Source organism: Andrena cerasifolii, chromosome 10 (assembly GCF_050908995.1).
Source record: "Andrena cerasifolii isolate SP2316 chromosome 10, iyAndCera1_principal, whole genome shotgun sequence".
Lineage (NCBI taxonomy): Eukaryota > Metazoa > Arthropoda > Insecta > Hymenoptera > Andrenidae > Andrena > Andrena cerasifolii.
Window position 1 is genome coordinate 3,366,683 of NC_135127.1, and position 23,101 is coordinate 3,389,783.

Genomic DNA, 23,101 nt, shown 5'->3' on the forward strand with positions numbered 1-23,101 from the left:
CACGCGTACGGAATTTAAGGAAACCGCGTTTAATGATGGGAATTTTAACACGGTCCCGGGAAAAGAAGGGAAGCGGAGGAAGATGGGGAAGCTAATGGAGATCTCGCGGTGAGACATTACACCGACGCAGAGCGTGCGCGCAGAAACGCTCAACAATACGTTATATCGTGAGTCGAACTCCGTCCCCGGTAAATGCACTCTCAACTTCCCCCGGTTGTCCCTAAGCGACGGTAAAGCTGATCGCGTCTCATTGTCATTACTCCACCGCCCAATTAATCGATCATACGTAACGCTTCACGCGGGAGCGCCGTTGCGGTGATACTCGTCAGATCCGAAACTATTTGCTGAGAGCACACCCGGATACGACGTCGAACTTGCCCAAGATCCGTGGCGAATAAATCGTGCAGATATCGGGCGCGGGGTGCTCGAACGGACTGCACACAGTTAGCGCGGCAAAGCCAAGAGGCGGGTGATGTGGATACTCGAGCTTTCGTCAGGGGAGCAAAGGCAAAGGGACAAGGGCGGTCGGGCAAGATTCAGCGCGAAGAGAAAAAGAGTGGCACGGGGGGGTGAGGAGGGGCTGGTCTGGAGGGGCGGGAGAGAGAGGGAGGAAGAGCGATGTGGGTGTAGGAAAGAGGGGGCAGGGGTCAGTCCGAGGGGAGGGGAGGCTGGAGGCAACCAACGTGCTTTGAGAGTGGACCCCCGCGCTGAAAGTTCAATCAAGCTAAACAACATTTCTGTCCGGTCGCTCGCCAAAAAGCGGACTGCCGCGCACGGCCGGCCGACTGCGGCAGGCCAGGGCTGGCTGGCCAGCCAACCTTTTCCGACATCGGTCTGGCCTCAAACCAACTTCAAACGCGTATGAAATCGCGCTATCGTGTCGGCGAGCAGGGCGTGGCCGTATCTGTGGGACCGTGCAGGATCTGTGGCTTTCCAGGTAGAGATCACCACCGAAAATCTGTTGCTACACGGAAACGATAGCGGCATCGGGGGTGGAGAAAGAATACCATCGGGATACGTGGTCTGCCCTCAATGACGCGTGCACGCGGTTTCCCTCGGTTCAGTTAAAGTATGCTACTGTAACTAAAAGTTTCGCGTGTGCCGCTGACAAGGGACACTGTCGGGGTGTCCGACTCAGGAGATTTTTCTTCTTGGAATATGTCATTAAGCACAGAAATCTAAGAGGCACGTATTTTTTTTATTTTTACCCAATCTCTATTTTAAGGGATGGAACAGTTGCTCAAAGTTCGAAGATTGGCAGTTCTCGAATAAATCATTGTGCCACTATAAACGCTAAATATTCAAAAACTTATGGATATTTTAAAAAATATATCTATCATAAAGTGATATAGGTCTGGGTTAGGATGAGTCTGCGGCTACAGGAACCTGAAGCCTAAATTTTATTTGTTCTGGCTAATAAGGTTGTAGGTATTACAGATGTTTTGTTATTAAGGGGTCATGCTCAGGCAGGAGGCCGAAAAAGGGTGGTCTTTGGAAATTTTTTACTCAAAAGCTATAATACATTTCTCCAAAAATCTTTTTTCCTTTTAAGGATTGCACCTAGTACCGTGCATCGTATTTTTTTTATTTACAAATATTTATCAATAACTAAGTTATTATTTTTGCGGTGACCACTGCTGCTCGAAAGTCGATCATCTAAAATAAAAAATTCAAAAGAATTTACTTATTATATTACATTATCTAGTATTTGAACGAAGGATTTTTTTATCCCATGCTTAGTTTTCTTTTAATTGACGAAATTTAGGCACGATTTATGATAAAAATTGAAACTTTTACTTTAAACATCAGCCATTTTTTCCCAAATCAATATTTCGAAAAATCCTTCGTTCAAATACTAGATAATGTAATATAATAAGTAAATTCTTTTGAATTTTTTATTTTAGATGATCGACTTTCAAGCAGCAGTGGTCACCGCAGAAGCCTTTTTTTTAGAGAGTCTTTGAGTGATGGACAATAACTTAGTTATTGATAAATATTTTTAAATAAAAAAATTACGGTGCACGGTACTAGATGCAATCCTTAAAAGAAAAAAAGATTTTTTGAGGAATGTGTTATAGCTTTTGAGTAAAAAATTTTCCAAAGACCACCCTTTACACTATATGTTTTTTGAAATATTCTTAGTACGATAGTTATAAATATAATAATTAAGAAATTTATCTCTTTGTAAATGGCTTGCGCTCACACACGATTCATTGTCACAGTCTAATTTTCTGTTTTAATAAATAATGTATCGTGAAGATTTACTGCACGATATTTTGTTCGATTGAAACCAAGCCAAGTACACGATTTATGAAATTCAACTGTAAATACACACTTTTCCATAATGTCCATGGTGGATGCATGCGAGTTATGTGTACTATATCTAATGTTACTGCAGGTAGTTTATTTTAAATATCATTTATCGAAGAACTGTCACTCTGACATGCAACCACTGAACAAGCTTTGCACACTTTGAACCTGAATTATTTATTCGACCATTTAGTATTTATAACTTCCTCTCCCTGCCCCTTGAAGTCTCGAAGATGTAGAATACTTACTACATCACATTTTTACACTTCACCCTGTACGAGCGTGGAAAATCGAATGAGACCACGAGGAAGCGTAGAAATATATATAGTAATAGTACTATGGTTCACATATATTCCCTGAACGTTATTGTGTCAACTTTAAATTGGGCACTGAAGCTATAAATATGGCTCTGAAATCGATTCAAGATGTATAGTTTGCCACAGAATGTATGAACTGCAACATCTACGAAAATGATCTACTCGTAGTGCAAAAGCTATTGGGACAGGAAGATAACGTTGACGAAAAATAAATATATTTCAGCAAAAGTAACAGTTTATATCCACTGTCAATGAACTTTCGCGAAGAGGAACTCCAAAATATTTTCTATTCTCTGCATTTTCAGCTTTTGAATAAAATAGTATCGCCACATGTTATATTCAAACGACAGGTACCTCCACGCTAATGACTATTGTTAATTAACATCAAAGTTGCCAAAAATAAATGCGTCTTTTAAATCTTATATTGTTTTTCGTTGCAATTCTATTAAGTCTTTGCGAATGCATGCCACGTTTCATCTAGTGTTAGCAAAATTTTCTCCAGCTCTTTCTGCACATCTTGAATAAAAAAAATTAATTTACAATCTAAACCTAAACTATAAAGATATGGTGCTTGAAGTCGACATAGAAATTGATGGACGCAAATTTCGGAGAACAACGCCACTTCGTGTTAATCGAAACATGCTGGTACAAACTGTATTTACTACAGAAATAGTCGAAAAATAAATACAATTGTCCAAATTCTTCCTTTCTGTATAATACCAACTTATCAAGTAAACGTCGATGCACAAATTGGATTGACGCAAACAGACAAATTCCTTTAAAACGAATAAAATGGTCTCAAAATTAGCATACTATTTAATTCAATCCACGTGTGTTATAATAAAAGAACAACACCTTGAAGTACCAAATCAGATAAAAATATTGCATGTATCAAATAGAATAATAGTGACAAACAGAAACTAATCAAAAGTTTGATTTTTCCTAACTCCTTATGAACGACCTAAAAACTAACAGAACACTATATTAAATGAGGGGAGTGCAAAAGCTGCGCAACCCCTAAATCAATTTCGCGCGCGTCCTTTGAATTTACTGATCCCCAATGATTCATGTCAATTTCTCGTTACGCGGCCGTGAGTGATGTCCAGGGATTACCGCTTCTGACAAACAACCCCGTAGCGGTAAGACAAGACATGTTGATGTACGAGTGGACAATGTCGTAACCCTATACGGGATTGCTCGCTGCGAAACCAAAGGACGATAGCTGAACGGACGCCAGATTGATCGGAGTCAAGGCTGGTTATGCTGGTGACGTGGGCAAGGGAGAAGGAGAAGATGGGCGTGTGGGCAACGGAGGTCGTCGGCCGGGATCAGGCCTCGGTGACCTTCGTCCTCATCCCACTTGCATTTCCTAATTTTAAATCAGTTCTGGCTTTCCATTAATGGGGCTATATGCAGAGTTCAACTACAGGTGGGCATCCATTTATCGGGCGATTATACAGGCGAAAAATTCCAGCGGCTCCAGAAAAAGCACCTGTATATCAGGCAACTGTAGGACTGTCATATATATATATGTATATATTATTCAAATATTTTTTTTCGGAAGTTATGCATACATATCCGAAAGTCTCTCGATTTTAGACGGCTAAACGGTGGGCCTGAAAACAGCTGTATGTCGTGTCTGAAATCAAAAGCAATAAAATCTTCGTATAAAGTATGTGAGTAGGTGTCGTCCAACGGGGCCGATTTTGAAAATTTTTAAAAATAAAGAAATGGTGAGAGATCAAAGGCAAAGTTAGATTTTTCTAAGAGAAAAAGCCACCTTCTTTCTTTATAAATAATAAACGGGAAATCGGAATTAAAAAAGCCCTCGTTGGACGATATGGAATCTTATTACGATTCTGCATGCAAAATTGGAAGTGAATTGGTTGAACGTAGCGCGAGTTTTTAGGCCCACCGTTTAGCCGTCTAAAATCGAGAGGCTTTTGGATATGTATGCATAACTTCCGAAGAACAATAGTTTTTTAACTGAAACTTTTTTTTTAAGTAGTTCATAATGTTGTGTAAAGATAGAAAAAAAAACGGGGAATCTTCATCAAGCTGTTGACTTGTAAAAAAATCCACAAAATGTACACATTTACGAGGGTACAAACGGCTACACTCCCTTAAGGGGGGAGTCTAGTGTAGGGGGTCGAAGAAATCGATTTTTTTTTGCATAAATCAATAGTTAAACATCACGATAATATGCTCCCAAAGCAGCAAAACGAAATTCGAAAAATTAAAGCGGATATAGCCGATTTTGCTACGGAGCGCCAGGCTACCACAAAACTTGAAATGTGTTTTTCTCGAAACGACAGTTTTATACTTTGCGGGCAATGTAACTATAAATATATTCAACCAATCGACTTGGCCTTGTGCACGGATATTTGTGAACATTTTCTTCATAGTACTAAGTTATTAGTATAATGATATTGTTTAAATAAATAACTTTTTTTTAGACATTTAAGGCAAAATTTCGTTGGAAACAGTGAACTTTTTATTCAAGAGGCCGCCATTTGTTCATTTTGCATCTTTTAAGTTTCAAATTACTTCATTCTGTGCGTACACTCATAAACTACAAGAAAATTGTTCGATTTTTGGTTTCAGATGAAACCAAAAGACGCTACGTTGCCCGCAGTGCAATAATTGCGTCGCCAACGGACTGGGCATAACTTTGTTATTTGCCGCTCTTTTTTAATAAAATTTTTTTGTTATATACCTTAACCTGTTGATACAATATCCTGAAAGTTTCAGAAAGATCTATCAAATACTTTCTTTAAAAAAAATTCCCGAAGAATGCCTCGATTTTCATTTAGTTACACCAGGCTCCCCCCTTAAGGCCACGGAAACAGAATAAATAAAAAATGTTTAAAAAATAGAAGAATGACGATGTGCAAGTGATTTCTATCGAAAGGGTGTGCTTTCTTCTATTAAGCAGGGAGTATCGTAGGATTTTAATAACATTTACAGTGGACCCGTGATTTTCAGCATAGCCAAAATTGGAACGGAATAATCGCGGTAAGTAAATCTGCTGGAAGTTCGCTGGGAACAGTATGGTATTGCTGTGATCGTGGGAAGCGAACGAACACCGTTATAAATGCCGCGTTGTTCGCGCAGTGCAACGTCGCGGACGTAACATCGTTCAGAATAATGAAGTCAGAGGCATGCGTGTCTAGGAATATCTTCTTACCACATTAAAACGTGCCGCACGAATGTCGTGTCTCGCCGAGAAACAAATAGGCGGTCTGAAACCGTTTATTTGAGAGCGACGTGCCGGCTGGAAAAGTTTGAAAGTGGAATTGAAAGCAAAGCTGCGCGGCACGTAAACCATGTTCGCCACTTGCAGCCGCTTACTGCTGGATTCGCGAGCGGCGTTCCTTTTTTCCTCCGTTTCCAAAAGAGTAACTATTCGCTTCCGTTAAATCAGCAGATCGCGCAGGTCTTCCTGTGCCCGATGAACCGCACGCTGGGCGCGATATACAATAAAGTTATCACGCGAAAGGGAGCATTACACATTTCCTCTATTAACATAAATACAATTCCGCGACGGCGAGAAGGGACCGGAGAAACGAACGAGCACGTTTCGTTTTTCCTTTCGGCCTCGTGGACCTCTCCCTTTCCATCTCGCTTTATCTTAAATGAAAATGGCCTGTCCTGCGTCGTCCCTCTCTCTCTCTCTCTCTCTCTCTCTCTCTCTCTCTCTCTCTCGCGGGCGATTCTTCAGTATCCCCCGTCCGAAGCTTTATTTTATTTCCTCCATTGTTTCCACTCCTCCTGGGCACAACCCGCACGTAGCCCTCCTCATTTTCCACTCACACGGGTGCCAGTTTACCAACACGCCCGCGGACGCTTAGAGGCGTCTATACGATCGTGCGCACGTGTACGGGCACATCGAGATCCCTTTTCTCAGTTAGCTCCCGGTCCCTAAACGTTGGCGTTATTTTGCTCGGCGGTCCCTTTGTTTCGGTCCAGCCTATTGAACTGTGGGCGAGATAATACGCCCTACAGACCTTTGCGCTGGACACGTTGCTCCGAAACAAACCCGCATTCTCACCTTCCAATAATCCGCAGCTGTATACCAGCATCTTACGTTCTATAACGCGCCAAATTCCGCGCTCCTCGGCCGATCGCCGCTGGATTCAATCGACACGTACTTTACGATCGATATAAAGTAATCGCAGATAGCTGTTTCAGTGGCTTTAACGGTCTGCCCCTCGTGCGCGGTCAGCTGAGATAAATAGGCGCGGAGTAAAGGGGAAGATGTTCTGTTTGTAAAACTGGTCCAGTTGGGATAAATAAATTAAACTGTTTATGTTAATGTGTACTGTAATAATTCTAAAAACCTTGTTTAAGGTAATAGGGTAAAGTAGCCGAGTATGAGACACAGTTGTTAAAAACATCATAACTCTTGACTGAGAACACTTTTATTAAAATTCGATACGCGTTTTAAAAGTAGAATATGTATTCTTTAGCAACCTACTGGAAAGTATTGTAACAAAAATTAGGTTTCTTCATAATAAAATAAAAACGAAAGTCATTTAAATACGCAGATAAAAAATGGGTTCCTAATATGAGACCCAGTTTGTTTTGTCCTAAGATTTATTTTTGTTTTGTTTTTTTATATAGTCGGCATGTGAAATATATTTATTCACTACCGCAGTCTTCGTGGGCCCACCACGCCCATCGTAACGCTTTATACGTATACTGAACCCATTGTTCATAACTTTCTTTCTTAATCGCTTTCATCATTCAGAACAATTTCTTCTTCACTCTCATCAGTAGAACTTTCACGGGTCTCATATTTGTAAACAATAACATGATAACTACTAACAAGGAGAGGTTCCCAGGTGCACGCTTCCGATTGCTTTGAATTTTGGATATGTTTTAGAGAACCGAAAAATAAGATGCAGGTATCTTTATTTTGGCCTGTTTGAATGTTTAGGGGGTGAAACCACCCCTCAAAGTTATATGGGTCCTCTAAAACATATCCAAAAACCAAAGCAATCGGCGATAAACAACTGAAAATCTTATAACTTTGGGGGTTAATTTCACCCCCTAAATATGAAAACTGGCCGCAATAAAAAAATACGTATTCCTTATTTCTCGGTCCTCTAAAACATATCCAAATTCAAAGCAATCGGAGGCGGACACCTGGGAACCTCTCCTTGTAAGTAGCTTCGAAGTTAAGTCTTCATCATTTATTGATATAGAACTAGTAAGCTTTAAACTCCATTCCAAGCACTATACAACAGTATTTGTAAAAATCATTATACACTACCACTTTAGAGGTATTTGTAATTTAATCGAACCACTTCAAAAACTTTCTGCAACGTATTTCAGAAATATGTGCCTGCTCAAGACGCTCAATTGATTACAATGCCACTGTGCGGACAAAACAACTAACACACGGTTGGTTAGTAAAGAAATAGTCATATTCGGCTATTTTACCCTACTTCTTTCAAAGAAATAAATCATGTTCAAGTTTCTTTCTGGCGTAAATATTAAGAGTGTTCGTATGGATCTCAACAGTAACGTTTGCTTTTTCTTCCCTTCCATTTCGTTGTTGATATTACGTCGCAAATGTTCAACAACTTTAGGAATTGAAATTAGGTGAAGTGAGGTATGAAATCTCATTCATGGCTAGCCAGTTAGTGTACTGGTTCTCCTCGCCCTCATTCCCCCGCATCAGTTTGCAATACGAAGCTCATCTGGATCGTACGAAACCGATTGTAAGCACGCTGCTCGAGTATCGAGGAGTCAGTTGGATGAGCAATTTCCGGGTCGGAGTAGCGCCGGTATTAGCAAACCGCGAGCTTATGTATCTCGGAGTAAATTCCAAACTGTAGGGCATCTAGGATAATATTATGCCGCGCTGACATCTTTGCTGTTAGCCAGCGAGTCCGTAACCCAACACCAGGCTACGAACCGACCCCGGGCCACCCTTCGCCCTTCCCCTGTACATACAGGGCAAGTCCAAGCAACGTCGATAGCAAGAGCCCGAGATCCTGCGGTCACCCTTTACAGGAAAGACCAAAGGAGTAGAGAGTTGCTTGCTCTCGCTGGAAAGAAGGAGAGGCGACCAGGGAGAGAGAAAGCGGGGGATGCAGGGGTCGGAGAGAGAGAAGGGCTAACCTTTCCACGGAAGACTAGGGAAACCGACTGACCGAACACCACGCCTTAGCAAGCTGCCACGGCCGCGTTACGGGAGCTTTCAAATTAAGGCACAATTTCGTCCAAGAAGCCACGATCCGAATTAACGAGACGAGCGGAGATGAACGCACCTGAACCTCGTGTAGTGTGGTAAACGGCGTGCATTTGTCTATATTTCGTAGTTTGTAAAATTCGAGGAGGCATTGGCGATACGCAACGAGGTAGAACTGGAGATTAGAATACGCTGTTGGTCGGAGTTGGTTGATTTGAAAGTTAACTATTTCTGTAATGAATTAATGGAAAATATGTTAATCTTCTTGATGCATTCCCTCCGACGCAAGGGAGGACCAACGGCAACGTTATGTGAAGAATACAATTTTAAAATTTGTGGCACAGCTTAATTCTGCAGTGAGTTCAGCATATTTATTAATTATACGAACATTTGCTCTGTTCATACTTGTTTATTTGCCTGCCTCCGCGGAAAGTGCTGTTGAAAATTGTCACGTTTTGATAGAATGAATTGAAGTGACTTGTATACGATGATGAAAGTAAAAAATGTCATTATCGAAGTAGAAAGAGCTAACTGTGTTAGAGCTAAGTGCAATAAACTATGTCAGTACAGTGTAGATTGAAAAATATGGAAATTATGCGAAATGCTGCGAAATGCATTAAGTAAAGTCAGATAGGACAAACGAATTTCTCTATTGGTTTTGTGCATTGATTTCGATAGTGAAGTTGTATTCACAGTTCATGGTATGTAGTTACTATGTGCATACAGGATGTTCAACTACAGGTCGGCATCCTGTCAGGGGTGGTTCTACAGGTCAAAATATGAGGAAAGTCAAGAATGACGAAATTGCGTTTGAGGCTTCCTTTCCGAGTTATTAATTGTTGAAAATATTCTTAAATAGCGCTTGACACGAGGGACTTAAGGGGTCTCCCTAATTTGACGGTCTGAAAAGGAGCGCGATGTTTGTGATTTTTTTTAAGAGAAACCCTCAAATTATATTAATTGAAAATTGTATGCCTATATTTGTACACATTAGGCAACATTTAAAAACAAATTTAATTTAAAAAAAACGGTACCTAAAACTTTAAACGCGTTTTTCTCAAAACGATGTTTTTCGAATTAGTTAGCATGATATCTAAAAAACTAATCACCTGATTTACTTCAAACTTGGCGTATATCTTCAGTAGATGTCCCATTCTGGTTGTTACTAAAACTAAGTCGGTTTTTGCAAAATTAGAGTTTTGCGACTTAAAGAACCAACGAATTTTTTGCAGAAATTGATGTCTGTTTTAGACGCTGCCATTTCTTTTACTTTTCAGTATTTCTCATTTAACCTGGTTCTGACGATAGGCACGCTCATACAGATTACACAAAAATTTTAATTTTTTAATTCGGACAACTACAGCGGCTGATTTTGTGCTAACCATGCGCATATGATTTTTGTAAGACGCTCTATTTGAAGCACTGTAACTCCGGATATAATCACTATTTTTGCGTACAATTTTTTTTTCATATTCTCTATAGATTGACACATAAAACCACAAAGCCGGAAGTAAATATATTTAATGGTTTTGTTTTAAAAAATTCCCAACGTTCGCATCATTTTTCGTCCGTCAAGGTAGGGAGGCCCCTTAAACTACTATCCTCGTCTTGCCTGACCAGGTCACTACTACTATGCGCCGGCAGTAGTCTAAGTCCCTCGCATCAGACACTTTCCCCACCTATTCTCAACAATTTAAATATATGAAAGAACGAAGCTAGTTTATGTTTCATTTCGTTTAAAAACATATATACATACGTCGCATCGACTAAATTAATTTTCAATCTTTTATACACATTTCTTACAAATAATGCAAATTTTAGAAACACTCATTTAAAGTACATCCTCCACATTTTACATAATTGGAATGGATGGGCAGAAGGATCAACGACATAGAAATTAAAATTCCTTTCGTTTTATTTGGATAATTGTAACGCTGTTATCATATACGGCCATCACTTCCAACAATTTATATACGCTCTCTATCTCACAACATATTAATTTTTATGTGTTTTATTCTCGTGTGAAAAGCCTCCTAATTTTATGAGAAAATATATTTACTAATCTACGTGCTGAATAGGGATTCTCTAACCACCCCTTAAGGGGGTATACCCGTTTGAACCCTCGGAAAATGTATACATTTTGTGGATTTTTTTACAAGTCAACGGTTTGATGCAGATTTCCCGTTTTTTAACTATGTTTACATAGTATTATGAACTACTTATAAAAAAAGTTTCAGTTAAAAAACTATTGTTTTTCGGAAGTTACGGATACATGTCCGAAAGTCTCTCGATTTTAGACGGCTAAACGGTGGCCCTAAAAACTCGCGCTACGTTCAACCAATTTACTTCAAATTTTGCATGCAGAATCATAATAAGATTCCACATCGTCCAACGAAGGCGATTTTGAAAATTTTGAAAAATAAAGAAATGGTGAGAGATCAAAGGTAAAGTTAAATTTTTCTAAGAGAAAAATCCACCTTTTTCCTTTATAAATAATAAACGGGGAATCGAAATAAAAAAAGCCTTCGTTGGACGATGCGGAATCTTATTATGATTCTGCATGCAAAATTGGAAGTAAATTGGTTGAACGTAGCGCGAGTTTTTAGGGCCACCGTTTAGCCGTCTAAAATCGAGAGACTTTCGGACATGTATCCGTAACTTCCGAAAAACAATAGTTTTTTAACTGAAACTTTTTTTATACGTAGTTCATAATACTATGTAAACATAGTTAAAAAACGGGAAATCTGCATCAAACCGTTGACTTGTAAAAAAATCCACAAAATGTATACATTTTCCAAGGGTTCAAACGGGTATACCCCCTTAAGCTATCAAGTTCATTGAATTCTAATCACCAAAACTCCAAAACCCTAACCATTTCGACTAATAGTCACACAACGAAGAATATCATTCCCCATTCCACAAGAAGACATATCTCAAGTACCTGTGCTAATTATTTTCAGACTAAATACTGAAACAAAAATAAAAAAATCCATATACTATCCGCCTCTGATAAAGTAAAAGAAATTAGGCACATGTCCCCTTGTAAAACCCGCAACGGCAACGTGTAATCCATACGTAACGCTGTAAGCTGCAAGACACTAAAAAAACCATCCGTGCCTATGCTTCAAAAGTTCTCAAACGCAGGCGTATATCGTCGCTATAAACCTGTCCTAAATAATTCCGTACGCAAAGCGAAAGTTGGGTAACTTTTCAAGTACTATCAGCGCTCGCAGGCGTCAACGGCACAAAGAGGCGGAATCATGTCGGACGCAAGGAAAATCGTCGCGCATATTTCCCAATACGCAAAAAGGCGGTATGCATGAGAAGGCAGCCCCGCGTATTTCTAACCTCATTTTGAGACGTCAGCTGAATTTATCGCTGCAACATAAATACCGGCCGTACTCCGCATACCACGCATAAGAGGCTCGTATATGTGCGAAGACATATCGGAGCGTGGCCATTTAAAGATGAAAGATTCCCTGCCAACATTACGCGTGCAATATACCGGCGCGGGTACGTGTAGCGCCCTTAACGTTATTAAATTTTCGAGCGGGCCAGCCAAGCGCTACGCGGTACATTCTAAATTCATCGAATCATCGTCGAGAACGCTGACGCTCAGCGCCGGGAAACACCGATTTATAACGCGACGCGTACTTCCCAGGCGTTCTATAGGCGACGCCGGGCGTGTCGCTTAAGAATTCATCGGTTCCTCGGCTGTCGGCGGTATCATTCACGCGCCATATGTAAATTTCAAGGGAGGAGATGGAACGCGCAGTTTGCGCGCGACGATTAAACACGATGCTCGGGCGCGGAGTGGGGAAAAATGCCAGGAGCACGAAACTTGCGGGGTAGGTGGGAAAGTTAGTGGCTGAAGTCCCCGGAGGGACCCGCCGGTTGTATAATATTCGAAACAGAAAACGTTGGAGGGGGTGGGGGTGGCGGGAGGGGGTAGTTTAACGGTACGCTATACCGCGGGCGGGCGCAGCTAGCCTGAATACGTCAGCATGCTCCAGCGCGCTCAGACTCGCATCAAAAATGTATGAAATGATATAATTTTCGTTTAATTAAAACTGTAATAACAGTTTTGACTGCATTCCGCCGAGCTGGCATTAAAATATACGAGGCGGCCGGCGTCGCCAACGCCGCCGCTACGCCGGGAGAATAGTCAGCGAGCGGGGCGCGGGCGGGGTAAAAAGTCAGTCGATGAAAAGGTGGACGAAAGGGCGCGCCGGAGAAAGGGCTATGAATCCTGCCTTAATACTTCCGACCCTTTGTTCTGTTCCGTGTCGTTGTGTATATTGTGTACGATATTTTAATTACAGTTACGGGTGTGGGACCTCTTTCATCGATTAGTACGGCTGCCAGTTCCTTTCTGGTGCTCCCAAGGAGAGCTTTCTTCTCGAGCACTCTTGTTCCATCGCGATTCCAAAGACACCGTGAACCGTGGAAAAATATCCCGCTGAAGCCATTACCCCTCTCACCCGCGCCAAGTAATCTCGACCGTCCCGCTTCAACCCTTAGCAGCCGGTCCGTCGCGAAGCGTCGTTCGATTACCGCGCGTCCTCTTAATTAAACAGCGAGAAACAAGGTTAAAGGGGAGCATTGAGCAACGTCGCGCCCGAACGCTACGCCCGTGCAGAGCCTGCGCACGGGTAGAAAGGCGACGAGAATGGAAAATAAACGTAGCTATGATGCCCCGAGTTTGAAACAATTAACATAACAAAGCGAAGGGAGGCGGCGGAATGGTGGAATGGAAGGGAGGCCACGGCGCAGCCAAGAGCAGACGAGAACGCGGGCGCGTTCCTCTTGAGATTTTGGCACTGTTTCTACCAGGCGGCGGTAGCCTATCCCGAGTTGCGGTATTTGAAAACATTTCCCCGACCAGCGTAAACGAATCTGACGTAAACGACTGAGGGATCGCGGAGTGCGAAACTTTCCCCCGTTATCAGCTGCTTCTAATACAGATATGACACTCGTGACAAATCCTGCCCCGGATCAACGTATCATCGAGCTGTTTTCTTCGATTCAAGGAGAATAAATAACACGGTGTTAACTGCCGAAATTTACGGTTGCTCAACTGTCTATCGGTGGAGGAATTCAAACGCGCGGTAGGATCCGTCCAAGTTTTATCAAACTTTGGAATAAATCCCTCTTCCGTTGCCGGTAATTTCTTTTGACCCCCATGTGCCTCTTGGAAAATCATAGCCCTCCGCGAGAACTTGCCGGGCGGGGGGATCTTTATTCTTTCCACGGCGTCGGCGAGCGACGCAATCTGTTTGTCTCGTTGTATATGCATGACGTCGGATCAAGCAGGAGAAAATTTTGCAGGCAGTGCGTTTCAAAGTACGACAATTCAATGCACCTTCAATGTCTGTTGCCGTTTTCCAGCATCGCCGGCGTAGCACGGCTTATTTGATTAAGGTGTATAGCAGGCGCCATGCATATAATCGTATAAATTGCTTTTGATGTGAGAGAGCGTGAGCTCTCGCAGTTCTGTCTGCGCGGTTGAAAGTTTCGCACCCCTTCTTTCCCCCCCTCTTTACGTTTCCCAGCGGCTCCGCCTCCTATCTTCTTCTTCCCTCCTTCGAGCATCCCCGTGATATGCAATGTCGTCACGCGAAAAACAAAATATTATACAATACCTCCGGCGAGGATTCTCTATCGAAGCGATAAACGCGATGGGACGCGACGACGTATGAGAAAGGGCGGAAAAGAAGATATTAGATCGTTCGGTGTATCAAGAACAGCTCCGGAGTGATACCAACGAATATTTTTAAATTGTTTTCCTGCCGACCGAATGGCAGGGCCTCCTTTTATTGCGCAATCTTTCATGGAATAAGTTTTTCCATTAAAAAAAACGTACGAAACAGTTTTACTAGTCTAAGGTAAATAATTATAACCTGCAGAGGTGATAAGCAACATATTCGTGTAGAAGATTTTCAGAAAAATGTCACGCGATTAAATTTACTATTTTGATAACGCTCGCTAATCTGGGCAGCTTTAAAATTAAGGTTACCAGCGGAATAAAGCTACGGCTGAAGTCAGACATAAATTAACCGGCGCACGTGACTGCGATAAATATTTTACTTGCCACATTGGTACTAAAGTATTACGAGAGTCCTGCAGTACGAAGCTTTTAGGTACGAGGCGTCGCGTATAAAGCACTCGCGGGTCCCTTATGAGTACGAGCTAAACAATTCTGACGCGAAACTCGCGTCGCGGCTCAATTATTCCACGGCATATTCTCTTTCGATACTTTAATGTGCTTTAGTCATTATCAGATTTAGTCATTATCAGATAATCGCCGTGGGGGGTATTGTTGATAGGGCGCGAGTGCAGCAGGCTGATGGAAAAAGCGGGAATCGAAGAAAATAATAAAGGTGCAACGTGCTCGAACGACACGTCATGTCTGGCTATACACAGATCGTATCTACTTGCTGTAATAACGCACCCAGCTAAGTGGAACGAGGCGTTACGTTCAGACGTCGCTGTTCCGGTAACACAATTCAGAAGGGAGTTCTCTCCGAGGACTTTCACCGTATTAACCCAATATCAGCCATACGGTTTAGAATCAGGTTAACAACCTCCTAGTTTCTGACTTCCCCTTCCATCTGCCCAAGGACTCCGATTCCCTTCATATTTATTTCTCGCTCGCGTAACATAATTAAACGGAACCTACGTGCTTCCGCACGGATCGAAGAAACGATCATTCGGACACGTGTTCCTAATGTTCGCACTGCGGAAACTAACGCAACCCTTAAATCACCCCGCAAACACCAGCAATTTTCTTGGTAGTTTCTCCGCGGGGAAAAGTGAAACATTCGCGTCTTTGGTAGACGTTTAAATTACCGTTTCCCGGGCGATTCTTTCGATCGCAGCGATTTATTAAACATTTCCCCGATACCGTTCACGGCCATTAGTATTTCAGCGAAGAATCGGGGGAGAAAACGGTGTATCCTGCAGTTTGTTTCTCGTATTGCAGTTTGAGTAACACAGCCGCGGCCGCGGAGGCAACCGGTAAGTTGTTGGTGGGAAGTATAAAATGTCAATAGGTTTACCGGCCAGCCATTGTTGAGCTTGATCTATGTTTATGGGCGGTAGGACGGTATAGCTCTCGCCGTCGCGCTGCATATATACAACGACGCCGCGAAGAAAGCGCGAGTATCTCTTTCTGTAATGTCCCGGTCATAATGGCACAAAGGCGGCGCTGGCTTCTAACTTGCGCGCTAAAATATACGCTCACGGTTGGCGGGGTTGCGCGAATAAACCTGGCTGTGCGTAGACTCGCGAAAAGGGCTAAGATAAGACAGGCACGAAGGCTAACTCCGCGCGAGTCGTGATAACCACCCCATCTCGTAAATTCGTCTTTTCCTTGCTGGAATAGTTTGAACGATAATTTACTGCGATAGCTTCCCGTCGCTTCATTACGTGTTGGTATTATTTTAACAGACTGAAGTGGGTAGAAGCCGAGGCACGATGCATTAGCGCCGCAACTCTTACAAATGGAGGGTTTGCTACGGTTATCTTCTTCAGGGGAGAATTTTCGCAAGGAGGTCGCAGTGTGACGAGTGGTCTTTGACATATATAATAATATGATATAATGTGTTAATATTCTTTTGCAATATATTATTACTTTTTTTCATAACGATTATAAATTATATCATTTTTATATTAGGTATCTGGTGAGAGGTACTAACCGTAAGCATCTCTAACTTGTGTGTTGTTGTGAAAGGTATGGATTGTTTGCGAAAAGATTATGATTGTTGATTAGTGTCACTATTCCATTTTATATTTTATTTTATTTTATGACTTATTTATGTTATCTTGCTATTATTATTGTACTTTGTCGTTAGTCTTCGAGATAGACTTAAAAACAGCAAATTGCTGAGTCTCGACCTGCATTATTTCTCTTTGTGTTTTTGGGAATTTAATAAAGACGTATTATTATTATCATTATTCTATAGATATGTGTTGTAAGATTTAATATTTTCGGTGGTATTTCAGGGGTATAAAAACGTTGTACGTGTTTAGTAAATTTGGTATAACTTCTACTGATAACTGAATGCAGGGTGATTCATAAATGCATGTCAATACTTGAGGGGGTAAATATACACATTAATATACGTAAAAACGACATATGAACATATATAAATTATGTGTATATAGATATCTATCTTATATATTATAATATAGATAATATAGATATATAATAATAATATAATAATAATAGATAATATAGATATATATTATCTATATTATAATATATAAGATAGATATCTATATACAAATAATTTATATACTAATATCATATTTAAGCATCTATCTATATATAAATTATTTATATTAAAAAGATAGGGACTCAATAATGAGCTTGTTATAATATAAATAATTTATATTAATACGTTTATATTTATGAATATGTGTTTGAATAAATATATATTCCATTATACATATATACGTCATATATACCTTAGTTTTCAAGTTATGGATTTTCTAATTAACTGGGGAATCTTTGATAATATTTTTTTTTTCTTTTACATATGATGTTATGTATTATTATATACTGACTCGAAAAGTTGACTCCATCCACTGTTGCATTGCAGGTTTTTTGCAACATCAACTTACAAATTTTCTTTCGCAGCAAGTACATATTTAGTTTTTACCTTTTTAATTATAGTATCATGGATATTCAGAAGAGTATAAGTCTCATATTTGTCATTTCGATCGCACGAATTTGATTTTATACCCAATTATATTATACCACCTTTGATTCCGAATTGTTATACTCGTGTCTTACGCTGATGTTGCAAGGGTATTTCGTATTACGACAATTCAAATTTACTTTACATGTTGAATCGAGATTGAAAATGAAACGATTGAAATTTCAAATTCCACCATACAATGACTACGTTATAACAATGCCAAACGATCTTTAAAATTTCTCCCTTTAAAAGATGCACGTATTGTAATATTTCCCTCGCGGAGCGAAGTGTCATTTAATGTCGCAGTTACCTGTCATTTCAACGGTTAATACGATGTAAATTTCAAATTCACTACTGGTCACAGGACTCACAAGTGCCACTCGACATGCATATTTACCTATGCACGAAACGACGAGCGTAATTTAAAAAATTGCACGTGCGAAAAAGGTATCGGCGTCGCTGCATACGAAATCTGCAGCACGAAGGGAAGGTGAAATTATAAATATGCAGATGATACCTACTCATTCTTGGAGCCATGGATAAGACTCAGACGCGGCAGGCAAGTTGTTTGCAGAGGACTAGACGACAAAACGCCTAACACCGTTCGTGTACCACCCTCTCGTACACATCCGCTAAACGTGTACCCGCCTCATCTTGCATACACGCCCGGTAGCGTGTGTAAGGTGCAAGTGTGTGTAACCAGTGTCTGGCTGAGGGCGATATCGTTTACGATAATGCATGTGCCTAGCGCAGATCTCTCGGTCGAACGATCGTCCCCTTCGGCCTGTTTCCCCTATCGCCGACTCGTTACCTTCGACTTAGCACGTTCACACGCGATATGATGCCTCGACAGACACCGTTCCACTGGGGCGACAATCTTCTCCGATCGATTTCGAAAAATTGAACTGGAACGGGGCACGAATCCGTCGTCGCCCTCTCCTTCTCTGCCTTCGAACGTGTGCCCCATGCCGCCGGAGTATTTTCTTATTTCGGGTTATTTTCCGCTCGCGCGCACGATGCTATCCAGGCACGTAGGAGAAAATTGCCGGGCGCAGAAAAAAGGAATTGTAGCGAGCTGTTCGTTCGCTTTGTTCGGTATATCGCGGCCAGGTTCGGACGGGGTCGGAGGGGTTGAGGCGACGGAGACTCGCCGAGGGAATGAAACCTGATTTAGGACTGCGGTCCAGAAATCTCCTGGGGGACCGTCCGAGCTGACCGCCGCGCATTGGCTTCGCTTTCCAGTGTCCCTCTGAGTGCGATCCTCACCCTGCTACTACCACCGATTCCCCACCGATTCCTCCGCGTCCCACGTCCAACATCCTCGTGCTCACGGATGCCAACAAGTGCGACTCTTTACCAACATCGCGTTCGAAATCCGACCGGAATACTAAGGACCCTGCGAGGCGTTACACCGGAATACGTTAAAACACGAGAAAGAGGGTGGTTGCAAACAGATCCTGCTATCGAGACGAAGGCCAGTGCCACGGCACTCCCACTTTACATCGTCTTCCGCATCAGATATCTGTCCCTATTAATTAGCCTCGCCTCATGAATTTAGGGCATTCATCCCTGCGCTACGTGCAATTCCGCCAGACATTTCCCGCGAAACATTTTACCAGCCCCTCCCATGCACTGCTCTCCGCTCTTGCAACAGGGGAGGGAAGGAACAGTTTAATTTTCATCGGCGAAATTTCAGCTGCTGGAGGCTTTACTTCGGGGGTTCTTTCCTGCACCCGACGCAGACAACAAGTGTTGTTCAGCTAGTATAATATCGGGACCCCTGTATTCGCATATCGAGCGTATCCTTGCAAAACCCAAAGCAAAGGTGGTAGGGGTGGCCGGCTAGGGGAAAAGTTTTAGGCAAGGGCCAAGGAAAAGAAAGGAATAAAGAGAGAGGTAGGAAAACGCTCCTGGCACAGCCTGGCGTGTAGGTTACTACGTGCCTGCTCGTCGAGGCATCCCGTGACCGTGGTCTGGCTTAAGGATTCGGGTCAGGCTGTAACCTGCCTCGATTGCAAATACAGGGGGAAATACATTTGGAAGCGCTGCCAAAACCAAAACTCAAGTGGTACCGGGCACAGACCCCGTGCGCGACCACGAAGACGCAAAAATTTAATCGCCCTCCTCCGCGATTCGTTTGGTTTCTCTTGTACCAACCACTACCGCTTCGTGCGAAAGAATCCATTATGCTGCGAGATAAAAGCACCCGCCTTGGAGAACATTTAAGCAAGGAATCGAATGCCTTCTTAAAAATATGTTCAACCAAGCTAATTCTCAGTTAATATACCTACACCAGTCGAGCAAACAATTAGTACGACGCTGAAGTCAGAATTAAAACTGAATGGAGCAAATAGAAGTTCTCCAAAAGATTGTCAACCTGGTATAGTCGTGGATATTAAATCTAACCTCAAGCAATCATTTCCCAGGCAGACGGCGTAGCGACACGGAATCGTTCGTTCAAATTAAAATGAAATCGATAGCGCCTGTTATCGTTGTACGCTTTCCAAATTCTATGGCAGGACTCGCGTTGAAACTGGGCTACGTCGCATTGTGTTTGTAAATATTGAAAGATTATTCACTAGGAAGGTGCTCCGTTAATACATACATTTCTGGGAGGAAGTTCCGCGTACTGTGCCTTTATTATAAACGTTTAAAGTGATCCCATTATTGCGCGACTACGTAACAGCGAAAAAGCATCGCGACAACCGTCACGTGCTGGCGGTATTCGTACAGTGAACTACCTTTCTGACTTCCAGGAGATGTGCTTCGTACAAAAACGATGGATACACGCGACGTCACGGAAAAATAGCAGGCCCTTTGTCACCGGATATGAATCCTATTGAGCATACTTGGAATATGCTCGGCGGGACCAGCGGTGGTACAAGAATGCACCCTGGAAGCGGCGAAAGCTCGCGGCTCTAGTCACTGAAGAATGGCTCGACATACCGCAAGAAGTTCTTCGCCGTCTTTTTGGAAAGTGCGCGTCGTCGTCTTATTGCGCAGGCAGAAAATATACAATTTAAACGAACCTGCGAATATTAAAATCCCACCGGCCCACGAGCTACAGATTAACGTCAATCTGAAACCCCGCATTCTCTTACATATATTTCTACTGTTAATCATGATTTTCAGAGAATACTTTGAAATCTGGGATGATCGGGGGATGATCTGAGAATTCAAAGTCGAAAGCACAGAAATTGTGTTAAATATTATAAAACGGACGTTCCTTCTGACAAGGTACTTTCGGAGCAATGGGACTGTGCTCGGAACTGTGCGGTGTACGTGGGAGACGGTCGCACCTCATATCGGTGGCGCGTACATATTGTGAATGAGTATTGGGTGGAAAGATTTGCTTCTAGAAAAGTGTTTACCTGGTTGATAATGGTAGAGGTCCGCGGCGCGCGGCCACACGATCGCCGAGCGCTCCACGCTGCCTGTTTAATTCCGCGAACTTGCGGATCCCAGGAATCCTACGAAGAATCGCAAGCCACGAGACGGTACTCGTGTCTCGTTCGATTAGAAACGATCGTCGTCTTCCCAGTTCACGAGTCTTCTTCGTCTTCTTCGACAGTGTCTGCAGCACAAAGATGATGCACCGTCATCCCTCTCCTTCTATCCGCGTCATGAACGTGATACACGCGCGTCGCGGTTCCCGGGAGCAGGACGGAAATATCACTTGCAGTCTTCCTTCTTTCACTCACTTGATCATTCAATAAAAATTCACTGAGCACTGAGAGAACTCCCGCCTGTCGAGCAGATCGCGCTGGACACGTATCAACGTGAGGAACATCCGTGAGTATCGCGAAAGCGCCGCCGGTAGCAGTCCGACGACCACGTGATCTAGGAACAATCGGATCTGAATCCACGTGCCGTCAATCTCGCGCAGACGATCACCCGGACAGAACTGTACTCGCAGAGAGCCTCGGCACTGTTCCCCTGACTTCGCGACGCGGTCTTGCAGGTAACCAAGCTAACACACCACGAGACACTTGAGAACCAGAGGAACGGTTACTGGGATGCTATACATCTACCCCTTTGAAAGGACAATCTCGATACGCAGGGACGCGCAGCCAGTACTCGATAACACCAGGGCGGGGGGCACGTGTATCACCAACCAGGAATAACAAGAACAACAAACAACAACAGCACAATCACCACACAGGGAGGATGGTCCCTCTGGAATCGTCTTTCCGCTACCTACGCAGCAAACGCTCCTCGTGCTAGGTGTCAGCCCCTACGGAGATGCTGGTACCGCCGGTGAGAGCGTCAACCGCGTGGCTACCGACCGTGCTCCTTGTCGACGTTTTAGTACTCATCAAGGAGGAAGTTCGTCACCTGCGAGTCAAGGTGACAACCGATCCGGTTGGCCACCTGCGGAGAGGAGCCCGACTGTGACGTTCCCGTGATAAGACTACGATCGTCTCCAGCGCGCTCAAGTTTGGCTAGATTGGATCCGTTCGTTCAGTTTGGTCCACGTCTTTCCCCCGGCCAGAAAAAAAAAGGTGAACCCGAGAATGGAGAAGGCAGAGGAGGGTCGCGTTGTAAACACCGCTGGGTATCCAGCTGATTAGTAAGACGTGAGGAGAACTCGTTCACTGTGTAACGACGCTGCCTTCTTTGCCAAAACGTGGAGATGGTGTACACTGCGGTCGCTCTCCGCACACTGAGGATAGCTGACGTCACGAGCCCACCACGCGGAGGTGGTCTCGCGAGCGAGCGTTTCGCGCCGGCGCCCGCGGCGCTGCAATCCCTATAGGCACACTACCACTGTATACCCCTCTGTGCTGGTATACTGCCGGTCGCCTATATATCCCATCCGCCTACGTTGATGGTTCGACTCGATTCTACTCCACGACCACAGGCCGAGTAACGGTTTAACCGTCGACGGAGGAGGTGACACTTAATGGAGTTTTACGTTTCGCGACGTTGCACATGGTCAAGCAGAGCAAACGCACGCGCGCGCGCTCGCGCAGATATGCATGCGGCCAACCCTTCGGGGTAGAGACGCGGATATCGCTGCGTTTCGATACCACGCTGTAACAGATTTCTCGCAAAAATGAAGGTAATTTCGTTGTTTGCCAGCAGCATCGGTGACGTGTTCGAAGTAAGGGAATTAGCTATGGAAGGTAGTCGCTTTTCGGAGTTGAATTGGTGGTTTGATTTTCTCTATACCTACCTGCATCTACCGTAAAATAACATTGTATTATATGCTGCGGTGTATAATGTTTGCCCATACTTAACCGCTGTTTAGTCACTGTAGAAGTAGATTTGGAGCACTCTTCGTGGTGCTTCATTCGAACTTGTTTTTTTTTTTAATTTCTTTTTGACTTTAATATTACAAGTGCTGCGTCAGAATTTAGTCTGTAAAATATATCTCTAACCTTTTAGATATCTCTATAGACAAAAGAACTATAGATAAAAGAATTTAGTCTCTAAAATATATCTCTAACCTTTTAGATATCTCTAAAAGGTTAGAGATATATTTTACAGACTAAATTCTAACGCAGCACTTGTAATATTAAAGGCAAAAAGAAATTTAAAAAAAAACAAGTACAAGTAGAGATATCTAAAAG

General features: G+C 42.8%; 1 long non-coding RNA gene across 2 annotated transcripts in view; it reads right to left on the bottom strand.

Moving 5' to 3' along the window:
• Nucleotides 1–22,179, bottom strand: part of LOC143373966 (uncharacterized) — a 307,099-nt gene extending 284,920 nt beyond the window's left edge. For both annotated transcript variants that reach the window (XR_013086576.1, XR_013086578.1), the window contains exon 1: nt 20,900–22,179. This is a non-coding gene — a long non-coding RNA (uncharacterized LOC143373966). The remainder of the gene's footprint in view (nt 1–20,899) is intronic.
• Nucleotides 22,180–23,101: the final 922 nt, after the last annotated feature.